Consider the following 14238-nt stretch of genomic DNA (forward strand, 5'->3'; position numbering starts at 1 on the left):
CCCACAGCTGATATAAGTCAACCAATACTTACCAATTACTGGTGAGACTCTAGATGCTGAAGGAAAGAGAATTCCCCTTTTTCTGTAGAGGCAAATCAGTGTCTTACATGTTACATGCAATTAAACCACTATTTATACCTCTGCCCGGATAAACAGTGCTGACTATAGAGTGGATGATGTGGATTTGTTTTGTAAGTTTGGGGGGTACTTGTCCGAAAAATAGTGTATGTTAGCACAAATGCACAGAAAACACAGCCTCTTCCCACTGCTGTTTGGTTTATAGTTACCTTTGGAAAATACAACAGGTTTTTGTGAAGATGGAGAGTTATACAGGTGACGTTTCTGATGGGCTCAGCCTTGGCCAGTGGTGGGTCCATCTTGGAGCTAGCTGGCATTGGCTCTATCAGACATGGGGGAAGCTTCTGGCAGCATCTCACAGGAGCCACTGCTGTAGCCCCCCCCCGCTACCAAAACCTTGGCACACAAACACAATACAGTACAGCATTACTTAAATTCCTGTATTGGGCTTGTGTGGTGGGGTTTTGGTAGCAGGGAGGATCTTGTGAGAAGATGCTGGAAGCTTCCGCAGCTCCAAGTCAGACCTGCCGCTGGCCAAGGCAGGTGGCGCCTCTGGGATAACGTATTTAAGAAGGGAAAAGAAGTTGCTGTGGAACAGAAACTGCAGCCAGAGAGAGGAGTGAGAAGATGTGAGAGAAACAACCCTGCAGACCCCCAGGTCAGTGCAGAAGGAGGGGGAGGAGATGCTCCAGGCGCCGGAGCAGAGATTCCCCTGCAGCCCGTGGGGAAGCCCCTGGTGAGGCAGGCTGTCCCCCTGCAGCCCAGGGAGGTCCACGGGGGAGCAGATCTCCACCTGCAGCCCGGGGAGGACCCCACGCCGGAGCAGGGGGATGCCCGAAGCAGGCTGTGACCCTGTGGGAAGCCCGTGCTGGAGCAGTCTGTGCCTGAAGGACTGCAGCCTGTGGAAGGGACCCACGCTGGAGCAGTTCATGAAGAACTGCAGCCTGGGGGAAGGACCCACGTTGGAGAAGTTTGTGGAGGACTGTCTCCCATGGGAGGGACCACACGCTGGAGCAGGGGAAGAGTGTGAGGAGTGTGAGGAGTCCTACCCCTGAAGAGTATGAAGGATGAAGCAGCAGAGACAACCTGTGATTAACTGATTGTAACACCCATTCCCCATACCCCTGCACCACTGGAGGGTGTTAGGTAGAGAATTCAGGAATGGGGTTGTGCCCGGGAAGAAGGGAGGGGGAGGGCAAAGGTGTTTTAAGATTCAGTTTTATTTCTCATTACCCTACTCTGGTTGATTGGCAATAAATTAAGTTAATTTTCCCCAAGTAGAGTCTGTTTTGCCCATAATGGTAATTGGTTGAGTGATCTCTCCCTGTCCTTATCTCGACCCACAAGCCCTTTGTTATATTTTCTCTCCCCCGTCCATCTGGGGAGGGGGAGTGATAGAGTGGCTTTGGTGGGCACCTGGCGTCCAGCGAAGGTCGACCCACCACATTTTGCCTGTGACAGTAATTGGTGAGTGATCTCTCCCTGTCCTTACCTACTTAACTCAACCCACCAGCTTTTCATTATATTTTCTCTCCCCTGTTCAGCTGAGGGGTGGAGTGGTAGAGCGGCTTTGGTGGGTGCCTGGCATCCAGCCAGGGTCAACCTACCACAGCATCCCACCAGTGGGGAGGAGTGAGCAAGCGGCCTCATGGTGCTTTATTGCCAGCTGGACTTAAACCGTGACACCAATACTCGTGATGGACCCCCGCTTTCCTGGAGATGGCTGAACACCTGCCTGCCGACGGGAAACAGTGAAGGAATTCCTTGATTTGCTTTGCTTGCATGCGCTGCTTTTGCTTTACCTATTAAACTGTTGTACTGGGTCTAGCTGAGATGGATTTAAAACTCGCCATAGCAGCCCTCGTAGTGCCGTGCTCTGTGTTGGTGGCTAGAAAGGTGTTGATAACACACCAGTGTTTTGGCTACTGCTGAGCGGTGCTGGCACAGCATCAAGGCTGTCTCTCCAATATTTTCGCCCCCTCAATGGCAGGCTGGGTCTGGGCAAGATCTTGGGAGGGGACATAACCAGGACAGCTGATCCAAACTAACCAAATGGATATTCCATACCATATGATGTCAGCTCAGCTATAAAAGCTAAGTAAAGGGAGATGGAAAGGGAGGCATTTTCATCTTCTGGAGCAACAACTACGTACTAAAGCCCTGCTTCCCAGGAAGTGGCCAGACATCTCCTGCTGATAGGAAGTAGAGAATAACATCATTTGTTTTCTTTTCCTTTAGCGCGCGCAACCTTCTCTTTCACTATATTAAACTGTCCTTATCTTGACCCATGAGCCTTTTGTTATATTTTCTCTCCCCTATCCAGCTGAGGAGGGGGAGTGATAGAGCGGCTCTGGTGGGCGCCTGGCGCACAGTCAGGGTCAACCTACCACAACTGTCTTTATCTCAGCCCACCCATTTTCTCACTTTTATTCTTCTGATTCTCTCCCCCATCCAGCTGGGGGGAGTGAGCAAGCAACTGCATGGTGCTTAGCTGCCAGCTGGGGTTAAACCACAATGCCCATAAATCAGGAAAGTGAAATCCCATCTTTTCCACTGTAGTTGGAGAGTGAGTAATGTAGCTTTTTTAACTAGCAATTTAATTACTCAGAAATGTAACACTTGCTTCATGCCAGTATCATTTTCAGAGCGAGCCAGAAAAATACTAGGAATGGCAAAAAGAGCTACAGGATTTTTTCAAAAATTTATGTAATTATTTCATTCTAATTCCAGGGGAACACCACCTCAGCTCAACCTAGTAGAGGCTGGCTGAACAACAACTTCCATCAGCATTAGAGAAAACACTGGTACACATTCAAGATGAGCACAAGCCTTATTCTAACCAGAGTTGAGGCATTAGCCTTATCTTTGTACATGTGTATTATACATTTTGAAGAATGCTTTTCCTTCAGCTCACAAAAATTTGATTTACAGTCTGTAGGTGTCAGATGACAATGGTCTTCGTTCTAGTCCTGTTTGCCTTCCCGCCACTGTCGAGAACCCTCATTCCATGCTACGTATACAAAGAGAGCAAGTACCACGTGAACAGTAACTACAGCAACTATGGCAGCATAAAAATAGCTGTCTCTGTCGGACATTCCTAAGGTACCTGAGAAAATAAAGAAAGAAAGTAGAGAGTATTAGTTATTGGGAACACTGAAATGGCAAATCACAATCCTTCCTAAAGACCAAATTTACATTTACTCCTGTATCAAATGACTGAGATCAGAAAGATTCATAGGAAAGAATTCACCATGATAACTACAGACCTTGAAACTACTTCTGGAATAAAGCAACAATGCAATTATTCAATATTTAAGATACCATACCCTGGTTTTGAAGTCAACAGCTTAGAGTTCTGTAACATTCACTTTTTTTTCTGTTACTATCTTGTAGCACCAAATAAACCTCAATATTCTGTTTTTGTAAGTGTCATTCTCTTTGTGGGGCAGGAAAATGGGGGGTGGGGGATGTTAATTATATAATTTATTTGCCACTGTAACAGGATAAAGTGGTAGAACAACAATTAAGTTTAGAGGACTTCTACTTTTTCATTTGATGAAAACCTGTTCCTCAACTGTAACTTGATCATGCATGCATGCAAAAAAAGTCACACACAAAAAAAATTCACACTAGATTATTAGATAAAATTTCACAGTATTGTTTAGCTGAGACTGACCACAAAAGACTTTCCACCTTTGCCAACAGGGTTTTGTCACAAAGGGGAGATTATTTTTCTAATTAATACTAGAAATTTTCCAAGAAAAAATCTTCAGCAAAGGCAGAACAACTGGGATGCTCTAACTGCCCAGGAAAACCATCAAAAACTGGAGACACTTCTGTCCTTATATTGAAACATAGAAGCACTAAAGCATTCATCTAGGGTTACGTGGGGCCTTCTCCATTTATTCTGTTAGGTGTTTATCTTCCCTGTCTGGTTCTCTAAGGAATTTACCTGCACCTGTACTAGAAAACTAATTAGGGCTGAGGCACAGGCATGTACTCTACTGCTATCATCCCCATTACATCTTTGCCAGCTTGCCCCGGGGTTTGTGGGTTTGTCCTGCGGCAGCCAGTGCTCTGCAGGCACCGAGCAGGTACAACCGGCCAGCACCGGGTCCCAGCAGGCGACATCGAAAAGAAACATATTCTCTTGCTATGTTCACAGGCGCCACTGAAAAGCAAGACGGTGGCTAGAACAAATACAACCAGGCAATACCTTGCATCAGCAGAGCAGGTTTTGAGGTTGGCATACTCACCTCTAGGCAGGGCGGGATGTGGCCAGCGCTGCAGTGCACTGGGAGTAGGGGAAGAGAGACCCATCAGTCCAAACAGCAGGGGACTGCGTGACAAACATTAAATGCGGCCCTCAACTTCACACATACAAATAAATGGGAAAAGCAGTTGTTTCCTGGACAGGTCTAGAGATACACTTTATAGACTACAGAAACAGGCGTGGGTTTTATGGCTTGAATAATGTCTACTCATAAAAAGGATGTTGTTTCATGCAATGGGAACTGCAAGACTTTATGCCTACTAGCTCTGGGGTGACAGCCCTTTTCCTACAAAAGATACCCTCAGTAGCAGGATTACAGCCATGCCTTGCTTACAGGTGAACGCAGAACAAGCAGGAAGAAACCTGGGTCGCCAGCAAGTTCTTCAGAAGGGCTTGGTGTGAAGCATTTCCCCTTCGATTTGAGACTAGTATTATTAGTGGAGAATAACAGGGAAAGGGTCCTTTGCTATGGGGCTGGATTATGGCCAAGTTGTAATGTTACAGCCCTCTTTTTTACCCAACACATGGGGTCAGACGACAACGGAGTGATGCTGTTTGCATTCTGTCCCCTGTGATACACCTGCCGATGGGAGATTCACGGCTCGCCAGCCGCTTCAGCAGTGGCCCTCGGGATCTAGTACCATTATTTCAGCAAAGAATTGGACCACATTTTACCTTCGTCTTGCAGAGTTGGAAACAAAACAAAAAAACCCCAAACCCCCCACACTTGAAAAGGATACCCGAAAAGACTGATGGTTATAAAAGTGACATGGCGAAGAAAAAATTACTTCTCAGTGCTATGACTGTGGTCCATCAGAAAGAGCCGAGAATGAGAGTGAAAATAGTTACCATTATTCATATGCACAAGTGCACACTTACTGTAAACTCTTCTCCTCCCCAGATCTGTGAACCTGCTGTTCTTGGCAGACCTGTAATAATACAATTACATCGCTTACTACTAACATTAAGTCCTTGAAAGGACAGTACAGGGGTAAAAGTACTTCCAAAGCCCGTTCAGGGACATGGATACAAATTCTCTGTTCTGAAAATAATCCAATTTATGAAATACAGTCCTCATTTTGGTTACGTCTCAAAGTCCTAAACTACTTCAAAATGAATTAGAAATCAAAGGTTTCTGGCTCCAACCAGGTCCTGGCAGACCTCTCACCATCTTTTTATAAACAGAACTGGGGAAATCTTTGTCCAGGCACTGTGAGCAACTGCCAACAGAGACTAGAGACCTTTAAGAAGGTCTCAGTGGAGCGGTCAAACCCCAACAGATTCAGCTAAATACTTCTAGGACCCCCATTCCTATATTTGATACCAAAGAACCTGCCCAAGTCATAGAAACTTGTCCAGAGGGTAGCAAAGGAGGGACTTAAACCCGCATTTCTCATGTCATGGTTATGTGCGTGGAACAGATTTCTTTTGCCTTTAATAACAGGGAATCTTCTGAGGATTTTTTACCTAAAGCTACTGTGTTGATGATAGATAAGTCAAAATAAAGCAACTGGAAGAAATGCATGTATTTAATTGTTGTTTGCCCCTGTTTTTTGTTGCTGCCATTGAAGATCATTGTGAAAATGTGAGATGAAGTTAGGGGCTTTGCCTGTTTGTCTGCAGGTACAAAACTTAGAAGATAAGGTGGAAAGAACAGCTGCTGTATTCAAAAGTGGCCCCCTGAAGTAGTCATTGGTGCATTTGAGTAGTCACTGGAGTTCAAACAAATAGGTGAGATCTACAAGCCAGCTGTCTCCAAGCTGTGTAGACAGACAAACTGGGAATAAAGATAAAATAGGCAAACCACTCTGTTTGGCTGACCAGGTAAAGAGCATGCTTTGGGGCACAGTGTTTCTGTGGATCTTCCTAAAGCATTTGGCTTTGTGGTGGAAGTACGCACTCCCAAAGGCAGAGAAAGAGCACCTGCAGCTGAGCCGTAGCTCTGCAGTCGCCGCTCAATGTTCCCCTCGGTGCTGTGGCACAGGCTGACTTCAGCTGAACCACAGGACTCTTGAGCTAAGCGGAAAGATTTGGTTTAGACAGATAGATTGATAGATACAAACCCATACGTACACATGTACTTTAAACCGGAGATAAGACAGACAGTGCTTGGGAGTAACTAGTACTATATCACAACAATTAGTGATAGTACTATATGACTACATTGTGTGGGAGGGGTTTAAAATGGGTCATTTCTTTGTTGAAGCAGTCCTAAAAGTGAAGGATTTCTGATGAGCTTCACAACATCAATTACATGAAAATTGCTTTCCCTTCTCCCTGCTCCCAAGAATCTCTGTTTTATTTTCATAGCAAATGACACAAAAAATGGTCCCTGTTCATCCTGTGTCCAAATGCAGAGATCCAGCACGCTGGGCCAACCCCACCACAAAATTTATCAAATTTTATAAAATTACCAACTTTTCCCCCATCCTGTTGTATGCTAAGCCATCCATCAGTATGACAGTGATGTTATTTGCATTCTCCAGTAAAATGAATGGTAATATTCTTATAGCTGTACAGGATGCCAACAGTTTAGGATGTAAGCCAGACTTCCTCAACTCAATTAATAGAGTAGCTAAATTTTAACTGAGGCTGTGGTTTCAGTTCTGTCCTTTGAGTGTGGCATCTTAATTAGCTAATAAAAACCTCCAAGGTCAGCTACACTGACAGGAGTTATTTGTTTGGATCCTGTATTCACCCAAAAGATATTTGAATCCAGCCAGAGCCTCAGTCTGGCATTCAGGTGAATGAACACTGCTCAAAGGAGACCATGAATGTCTGTACTGAACTTACCAAGTAGCACAGTTCATAGTTTCTCCACCAAGAAGGATGGAGAGGTGCAAATCAGGCTTCTGTCTTTGCCCAGCTTTCCTGCTAGGCACAAGGAGGAGCAGGTCACCAGGAGATGCCTCAGAGTGAATCAACAGCGTGCCCTCGCTCCCATCCCAGGATTCTCCAGCAAAATGCATTATCCAAAGCACAGACGCTCGCTTTGCTCCTGGAAAAAGGCAAATGCAGCATGTGTCACTCAGCAGCAGCCACTGCACAACTGCGTAGTCAAATATCTACAAGGATGGTTCGTTTCTACACTTTTAAAACACAAATATGTGTCTGATTGGTTTATAACCGCAGGAAGCATATGGAATATGAAAATCCAGAGCTTTGGAGATTTTCATATCTGGAGATATCAGAAAGATGGGAGAAAGTCACCACTTTCCCTGCACACCAGAAGCAGCGATGCTCTCCCTGGGCGTGTGGAAGCCCTGCCTGCAACTCCTCTGAGATGTCACCAGGGACACCAGTTACAGCCTTTAAACCTCACATAGGAAAAAAAGCTGAAGCTCTCGGAGGAGTTCAGGATTTAGACTTTGTTTTTTCTGATTTTTTTGCATAAACTAGCAAAGAAAGGACAAAACACGCCAAGCCTGCTACTGGAGACCCCTCAGTAGTCACAGGGACGGACAGGGATCCTTGGAGCAGCTCTCTAGCAGGCAGAGAAGGACCCTGCTCCACAGACCCCGGCTGGATGGGATGCAGTCACAGGGAGACGTGAAGGGGGCAAAGCACCCTGTGTGTTCCAGAGACCGGTGCTTCTCAACATTTCCCTTCAGCATGAGGACCCCTCCTTCCACGTAAAGACTTCTCATCACCTCTAGTCTTTTCGGCATCCAGGCAAACACATCAGTGCTGCCTCTGTAATTGGTTTGCATGTAGGGACTTGTGTGTTTTGAGAAGCTGATGAAGAACAGGGAGCCTTGGAGGACCTTGAAATGCAGAAGTCTGGGCAAGATTCTCTTTGCTTTCCGCTGTCATAGCTTTCCATTACCTCATGTCTCTGCCCCATGACTTCCCTCCCCATACAGGCACACACTCCTGTTATCCGTGTGAAAATGAGAAAATGCCCCTTTCCCTCTCTCAGGTCTTTCACCAGGACACCAGAAGATTGCTACCCCTTCCCCTCCCTCACCCGCAACTGAACTGACTTCTTCAGTAGTAGGAGTAGCCCCACAGCAGTTATCCACTTGGTGCTGCATCAAAGGTCTCTGCTCTATCATCCCCTCACAGTAAAAATTACAGACAGTAAGTGAAGTTAGTAATTAAAGATGTTAGAAAATATAAAATACAAAAAGCTTCACTACATGCCTGTTATGCTTCAAGGCTGCAGCGAATGGCAGACGTCCGAGTACACCGCGTACAGGACATGGAAATGTGAACATTAGCTCCATGGTAGCCCCAGGCTAAATGATGGATGCTTCTGTTTCACCAACGCCTGCCGATGACATAGCAATAATTTTCTAAATAAATAATATTCACATTTCATTGAATCTCCCTGCCTCTTCCTTGCAGGGAGGTGTTTATCCTGCTGGTCTTTCCTTTGCTTGTTCCTGTTTCTGCTGAGGTTAGTAGGAATTTGGCCTTTAACGAAATCTCATGTTAAGACATGGTGGCTGCTGCATGCAGAGGAAAAAAGGTCTCTTTTTTCTGGCCAATTCTTCAGCTTAGAAGGTCCCATTCAAAATTAATCTGCTATGTTGAAAAATGGAGAAGTATGATGTAACTATGGTTATCAGTAAACTCAATTAATGATTAGGGTGTTCCTTTCACTGCTATGACAAAACTGTGATCTTTCCCCTGGGTACATTAACTAGAAAACACTTAACTCTGAGTCTTAACTTCATGTGCATGGACTCTCGCTGCTGCTGATCGGTTCCTGAATATGCATAAGATAGGGCCAGCAGATACCCTGTCAGCTGTACCTGCCCTGGAGCTGGTTTTCCACTTATTTGAAGGCAATTGGTGCTTGATCATATTACCACTCACCAGCCTCTCCAGCAAGGCTGGAACAGAGTGGCTTGCATTTCACTTCCCCAGCCCTTCCTCTATGTTAGACATTCAGATACTGCATGCTTTTAGGGTTTACTTCTTCTGTGAAGGCAAATGCATGATGCCACAGGGGATTTTTTTTTTTTTTTTTTTTTTTCCTTCAGGCCACCGGTGAAGCCTGCAATGTCTCACTCTTTCCCAGAGCCCAACATTGCTCATCTATTTTCCTCCCCCGAGAGTGGCTTTGTGCGACATGAGCAACACCAAGCCTCCTGAGGAGCTGAAGAACAAGGTCCTCCTCAGAGGACCTCAGCCCTGGTCCCCATCAAAGTCCTTTCTAAGTAATCCAATGAAGAAAACCATACCAGAAACTTCCCCTGCTATTTGTCAGCATCTCGGAGCCTCACCCTGTTTAACTGTAGGTCAAAAAAGTGGCCATGAAAGACACTCAAAAAAGCGTCCTCGCTGCAAAAAAGCGGCCCCGAAAGACAGCAAAGCTTGGCCTTGGCCGGAGCTGAGAGAGGCCCGGTGGTGCCTGGCTGCTGTGCTTCCAGAGCCCGGCTGCGACCACCCTGTCCCTCCCTTTAAGCAGTACCCTCCGCTGAGGGAGCTGTGCAAATGCTCTCGAACCTGCTTCCCAGCTCCCGCGTTGCCCAGCACCTCGAGGAGCAGGGGACCGGGGCGCATCGCACCAAAGGAGGCTCAACTTCAGGTGACCTGCTGAGAAGAGGGGATGCCTCAAAAAGCCTGAGCCGATGCTGTTTCAGCGCCGGGGATCTCTTCCAGCTCCCACCCGTGCAGAGCGCGTTGCAAATAGAAGAGTCACCCGCAGCCTGGCCAAAACCACCGCATCCCGGTTGTGCTTCCCGGGAGAGCGATTCCTGCCGGTGTCAGGGCTGCAGCGCCTTAAATAACACAATCCTTCGCCTCCCCCTGCCACCGAACGGGGCCGGCTCCCGCAGCCAGCACCCCCCGCCGGCAGCGGCCAAAGGAGCGGAGCCCTTGCCCGGGGGTTGCCGAGCTCCCGGAGCCGTTCCCGGAGGCGGGCAGGGCCGGTTCCCCCTGCCCGGGTGCCCCGGGAAGGCAGCAGCCTCTAGATGGTGCTGCTCAGCAGGGAATGAGGGCCGGCTGCCGGGGAGCCCACCCGGCACCCACCCACCCGTGTCCGCGGCCGGCCGGGGAAGGGCAGCCGGGCTGCGGGGGTCCTCCTGGTCGGCATCGCTGCGCAGCATCCCCCCCCAAAATCAGGCTTGGGGTGCTGTGGAAGTCCAGGCAGGTCGGCAGCCCTGGGCAGGAGGGGTGGCTGGGTCTGGGGGGGGGGGGGGGGGGGAGGTTATTTAACGGTGTTACGTTAAAAATGCCGATTTAAGGGCCGTTCTAGTAGCAGGCTGCACTTTTCTGAAATTATTTCGGTAGAGGAGGAAATGTAGCCGGGCTCTAATCAAAGAAGTTTATTTCTGGCTGTTAAAGGGGAGAGGGGGGGGGGAATCTTAGCTTAATCACATCATATTTTATAATCCAGCATCCACTTTTCATTTACAGACTGCAGTTTTATAGTCCTTGCCTGCTTTGCTCACCAGCGAACTGTCAGATACCCAAACACAGGCTCAAACCACACCAGGACCTGCAAGGACCCAGCTGCGAGCAGAACCCCAAGCGTGCAGCGCACGGCTGTCCTCGCACGGGGACCGCGGATGCTTTGCACAGCCATTTCTGCAGCAGACCTGGGGCATGCCCCGGGATGCTAATGAAAGGCTGCACGCGAGCTCATGAAGAGCAGGAGCTGTTAATGCTCACCTCCAATCTAGACTTTAGCACAGGTAATTACCCTGTATCTAAATTATCTCTGTGTTTTGCTGGGATACTGATACTTTTTTTTTTTTTTTTTTAAGTTAATGCTATATAATGGAAATCACAGACTAAGCTGTGAAGGATCTGTCCCATTAGCGCTAGCGCTATTTGATGGGCAGAGTCTGACCGAAAGGCCATGAAAGCAGAAAAGACTGCTGTTGTCTTGGGTGAATATTGACAGGTTGCTAGGACCACACTGCAGGGGAAATTTGTGCTCTGCAATAGCTGTGTGAGAGCAGCCAGCCTGAAGGTGACAATTTCCCAAGCCAGAACACCTCATCTCCCCAGAGACCAGGGCAGGTGTAGACACACTTCTCCTTTGATACACAAAAGCCTAATTACCGTTCCTGGAATTGCTCTGGCAAGAGGGCCGATACCTTTCCCATGCAAAGAAAGTGAAACTCAAAGGAATGCCTTTTTCTTCTCCCTTTCTACCATCAAGTTGTGTCCAGGAACTCCCTCAGATATGTATTTTTTCACTTAGCACATACCGCTTCAGATCAGTTGGGCTGGATCCATCCACAAAAGATCCTGAACAGTTGGTACTTAGCCCACACAAAATCCCATCCACAGATAAGGTCTTCCTCTACTTTTCTCACCTACAGGACTTGACTCAGCTGGTATTTTCAGAGTACACAGAAGCCAGAGAAGCAACTATTCTCCCCAGCACATTTACCCCGTTTCAGTGGTTGGGTGGTCATCCCAGAGCGAGGAGAAATGGGCTTTTCTTCTGGGATACACCGTGAAAGTTCAAATTCACATCTGCCTCCCAGGAGACTGCCCCCAAATATCCAGCAATAGACGAGTCTGGGATGACTACTCTCTTAGGCACTTTGTTGCTCCGTTGACTTTATGTAAGGAAAGTTCCTTATTGCTTTTAAACTTCTAGCATATCACGTAATCCCCAAACAAAACTCCAACCCACTGAAAGATTTTTCAGAGAACCAAGATTCATCTTACAAGCGTGAAGGTCTAAACATCACTCGGGATGCAGCGAGGTCCTCCCAGGCATGTCCCAAGCAGCCCTGCCCAGTGTCACACGCACCCCAGCCCTTCTCTGTAGCCACCTCCAGGGCAAGAGCAGAGCAAGGAGTAGCAGTGTCCGAAGGGAAGATTGCACAGCCAGATGGCGTGCAGTGGAAACCACTCCTGAAAAGACAAAAACCAGGAGGTTTCTGCCTGATGTGTAATCCAACCAGACCAGTGAGACAAATGAACCTTTACTTTTTTCCCCACTATATGGCAGTTGTGCAATTTTCCATAATCACAAATAATCAAGGTGGTGTCATGCCTCATGCAACACACCATGCCCCCAAATACCTTGGTGTCCTGGTTTCAGCTGGGATAGAGTTAATTTTCTTTCTAGTAGCTGGTATAGTGTTATGCTTTGGATTTAGTGTGAGAAGAATGTTGATAACACACTGATGTTTTCAGTTGTTGCTAAGTAATGTTTAGACTAAGTCAAGGATTTTTCAGCTTCTCATGCCCAGGCAGCAAGAAGGCTGGAGGGGCACAAGAAGTTGGGAGAGGACACAGCCAGGACAGCTGACCCAAACTGGCCAAAGGAGTATTCCATACCATGTGATGTCATGTCCAGTATATAGACTGGGGGGAGTGGGGCTGGGAGGGATCACTCCTCAGGAACTAACTGGGCATCGGTTGGCAGGTGGTAAGCAATTGCATTGTGCATCACTTGTTTTGTATATTCCAATCCTTTCATTATTATTGTCATTTTATTATTCTTATTATCATCATTATTATGTTCTTCCTTTCTGTCCTATTAAACTGTTCTTACCTCAACCCACGAGTTTTACTTTTTTTCCTGATTCTCTCCATAATCCCACTGAGTGGGGGGCAAGTGAGTGAGCGGCTGTGTGCTGCTTAGTTGCTGGCTGGGGTTAAACCACGACACGCAGCTTGCTCCTCTTGCAATAGCCAAAGAAACATCGTGTTGGACAACTCAGGTTTTAATTTTGCAGCCTCGTATCCCAGTATGAGCCTGGGCTGGTTTTATGAATTCTGATTAGGTTGCAGTCTAATGTGGCAGTCTGATAGATGCAGACTGAAGGGAAGGGGGGATTTAAGAGCCCTGGCCCGAGCACTGAGCTGGTAATGAAAGGTTGTTATTAGTCATTTGCATAACATAAAAAGGAGATCCACATCTAGGCTTAATAAATTCTTCCTCGTATGAAATAACACAGTTATAGCCGTTTCTATAAAAATGTCAAAGCCTTTATGCGAAGTAAGTGTTCCTTCAGAGCATAAAATACAGTCCTACAACTTAATAAAAATCACTTGTGTCACTACATGGACTTCTCTGAAGTGCTACTCTGCAAGGGGAGGGGTGTGAACTTAAGCAGCATGCTCATTCTCACACGGGGTGTGAGACAGCACGATGACAAGAAGAGCCGAAGTTACAGTGCAAGAACTAAACCAGGGACAGCGAGGAGCGGGCACAGAGAAGCAATGCCCCGGGTGTGGATCTACTAAAAAGGGACGCTGCTTTTTCTCGTTTGGTGATTTTGTGGCCCTATTTTCCCTTGAGAAACTCTAGGCCACCACCCAGGATTCAGAGATACGAGTGAGCTCAGAGATGGGTTTGACCCCCAGCCGATGGGAGGTGGATGGATTAAGCGGCTGGGCAGCAAACAGCAAACCCAGCACCGTGCAATTAGTTTGTGTACCAGACACAACTTACAGAAGGCAGATTTGGGTTCTCAATGACAACTGGTGATGCTGCGTGCAGAAAAAGTCACTGCAGCGGTAGGGAGGGTGCAGCCGTGAGCAGCCTGACTGCGGGGAGATGGAGGTGGTGTTGCAGGAGCCTCAGCCAGCTGCTCCATGCAGTTTCCTCTCCGGGATTGCCCTCTTGTGAGGGCTGCAAATGCCCCATACCTGGGCCAGTGCCTGGCCTGGCCTGTACACAATGCTCTGATCCCTCCAAGCACAGCTCAGCCACAGCTCCTGCAGAGTAACAGGAGGTTGGTGGAGCCCAGGAGGTTTGGCCGTGCCCTCCAGGGAGCCCCAGGGTGGCCACGGGTGCTTGCATAAAGGCCTGCGAGTTTCTTTCATCTTCTCCTTGAGCAGCCCAAGGAGCTGAACCCTGCCTGGATCACAAAGAGCAACCAGTTTCCCTTGAAGGCAGATACACTTTTCATACTTTGAGATGTTGAGACTCAGGCATCGTGGTGACCCTGGAAGAGTCATCACAG

This window comes from Accipiter gentilis, chromosome 24 (assembly GCF_929443795.1).
Source record: "Accipiter gentilis chromosome 24, bAccGen1.1, whole genome shotgun sequence".
Classification (NCBI taxonomy): domain Eukaryota; kingdom Metazoa; phylum Chordata; class Aves; order Accipitriformes; family Accipitridae; genus Astur; species Astur gentilis.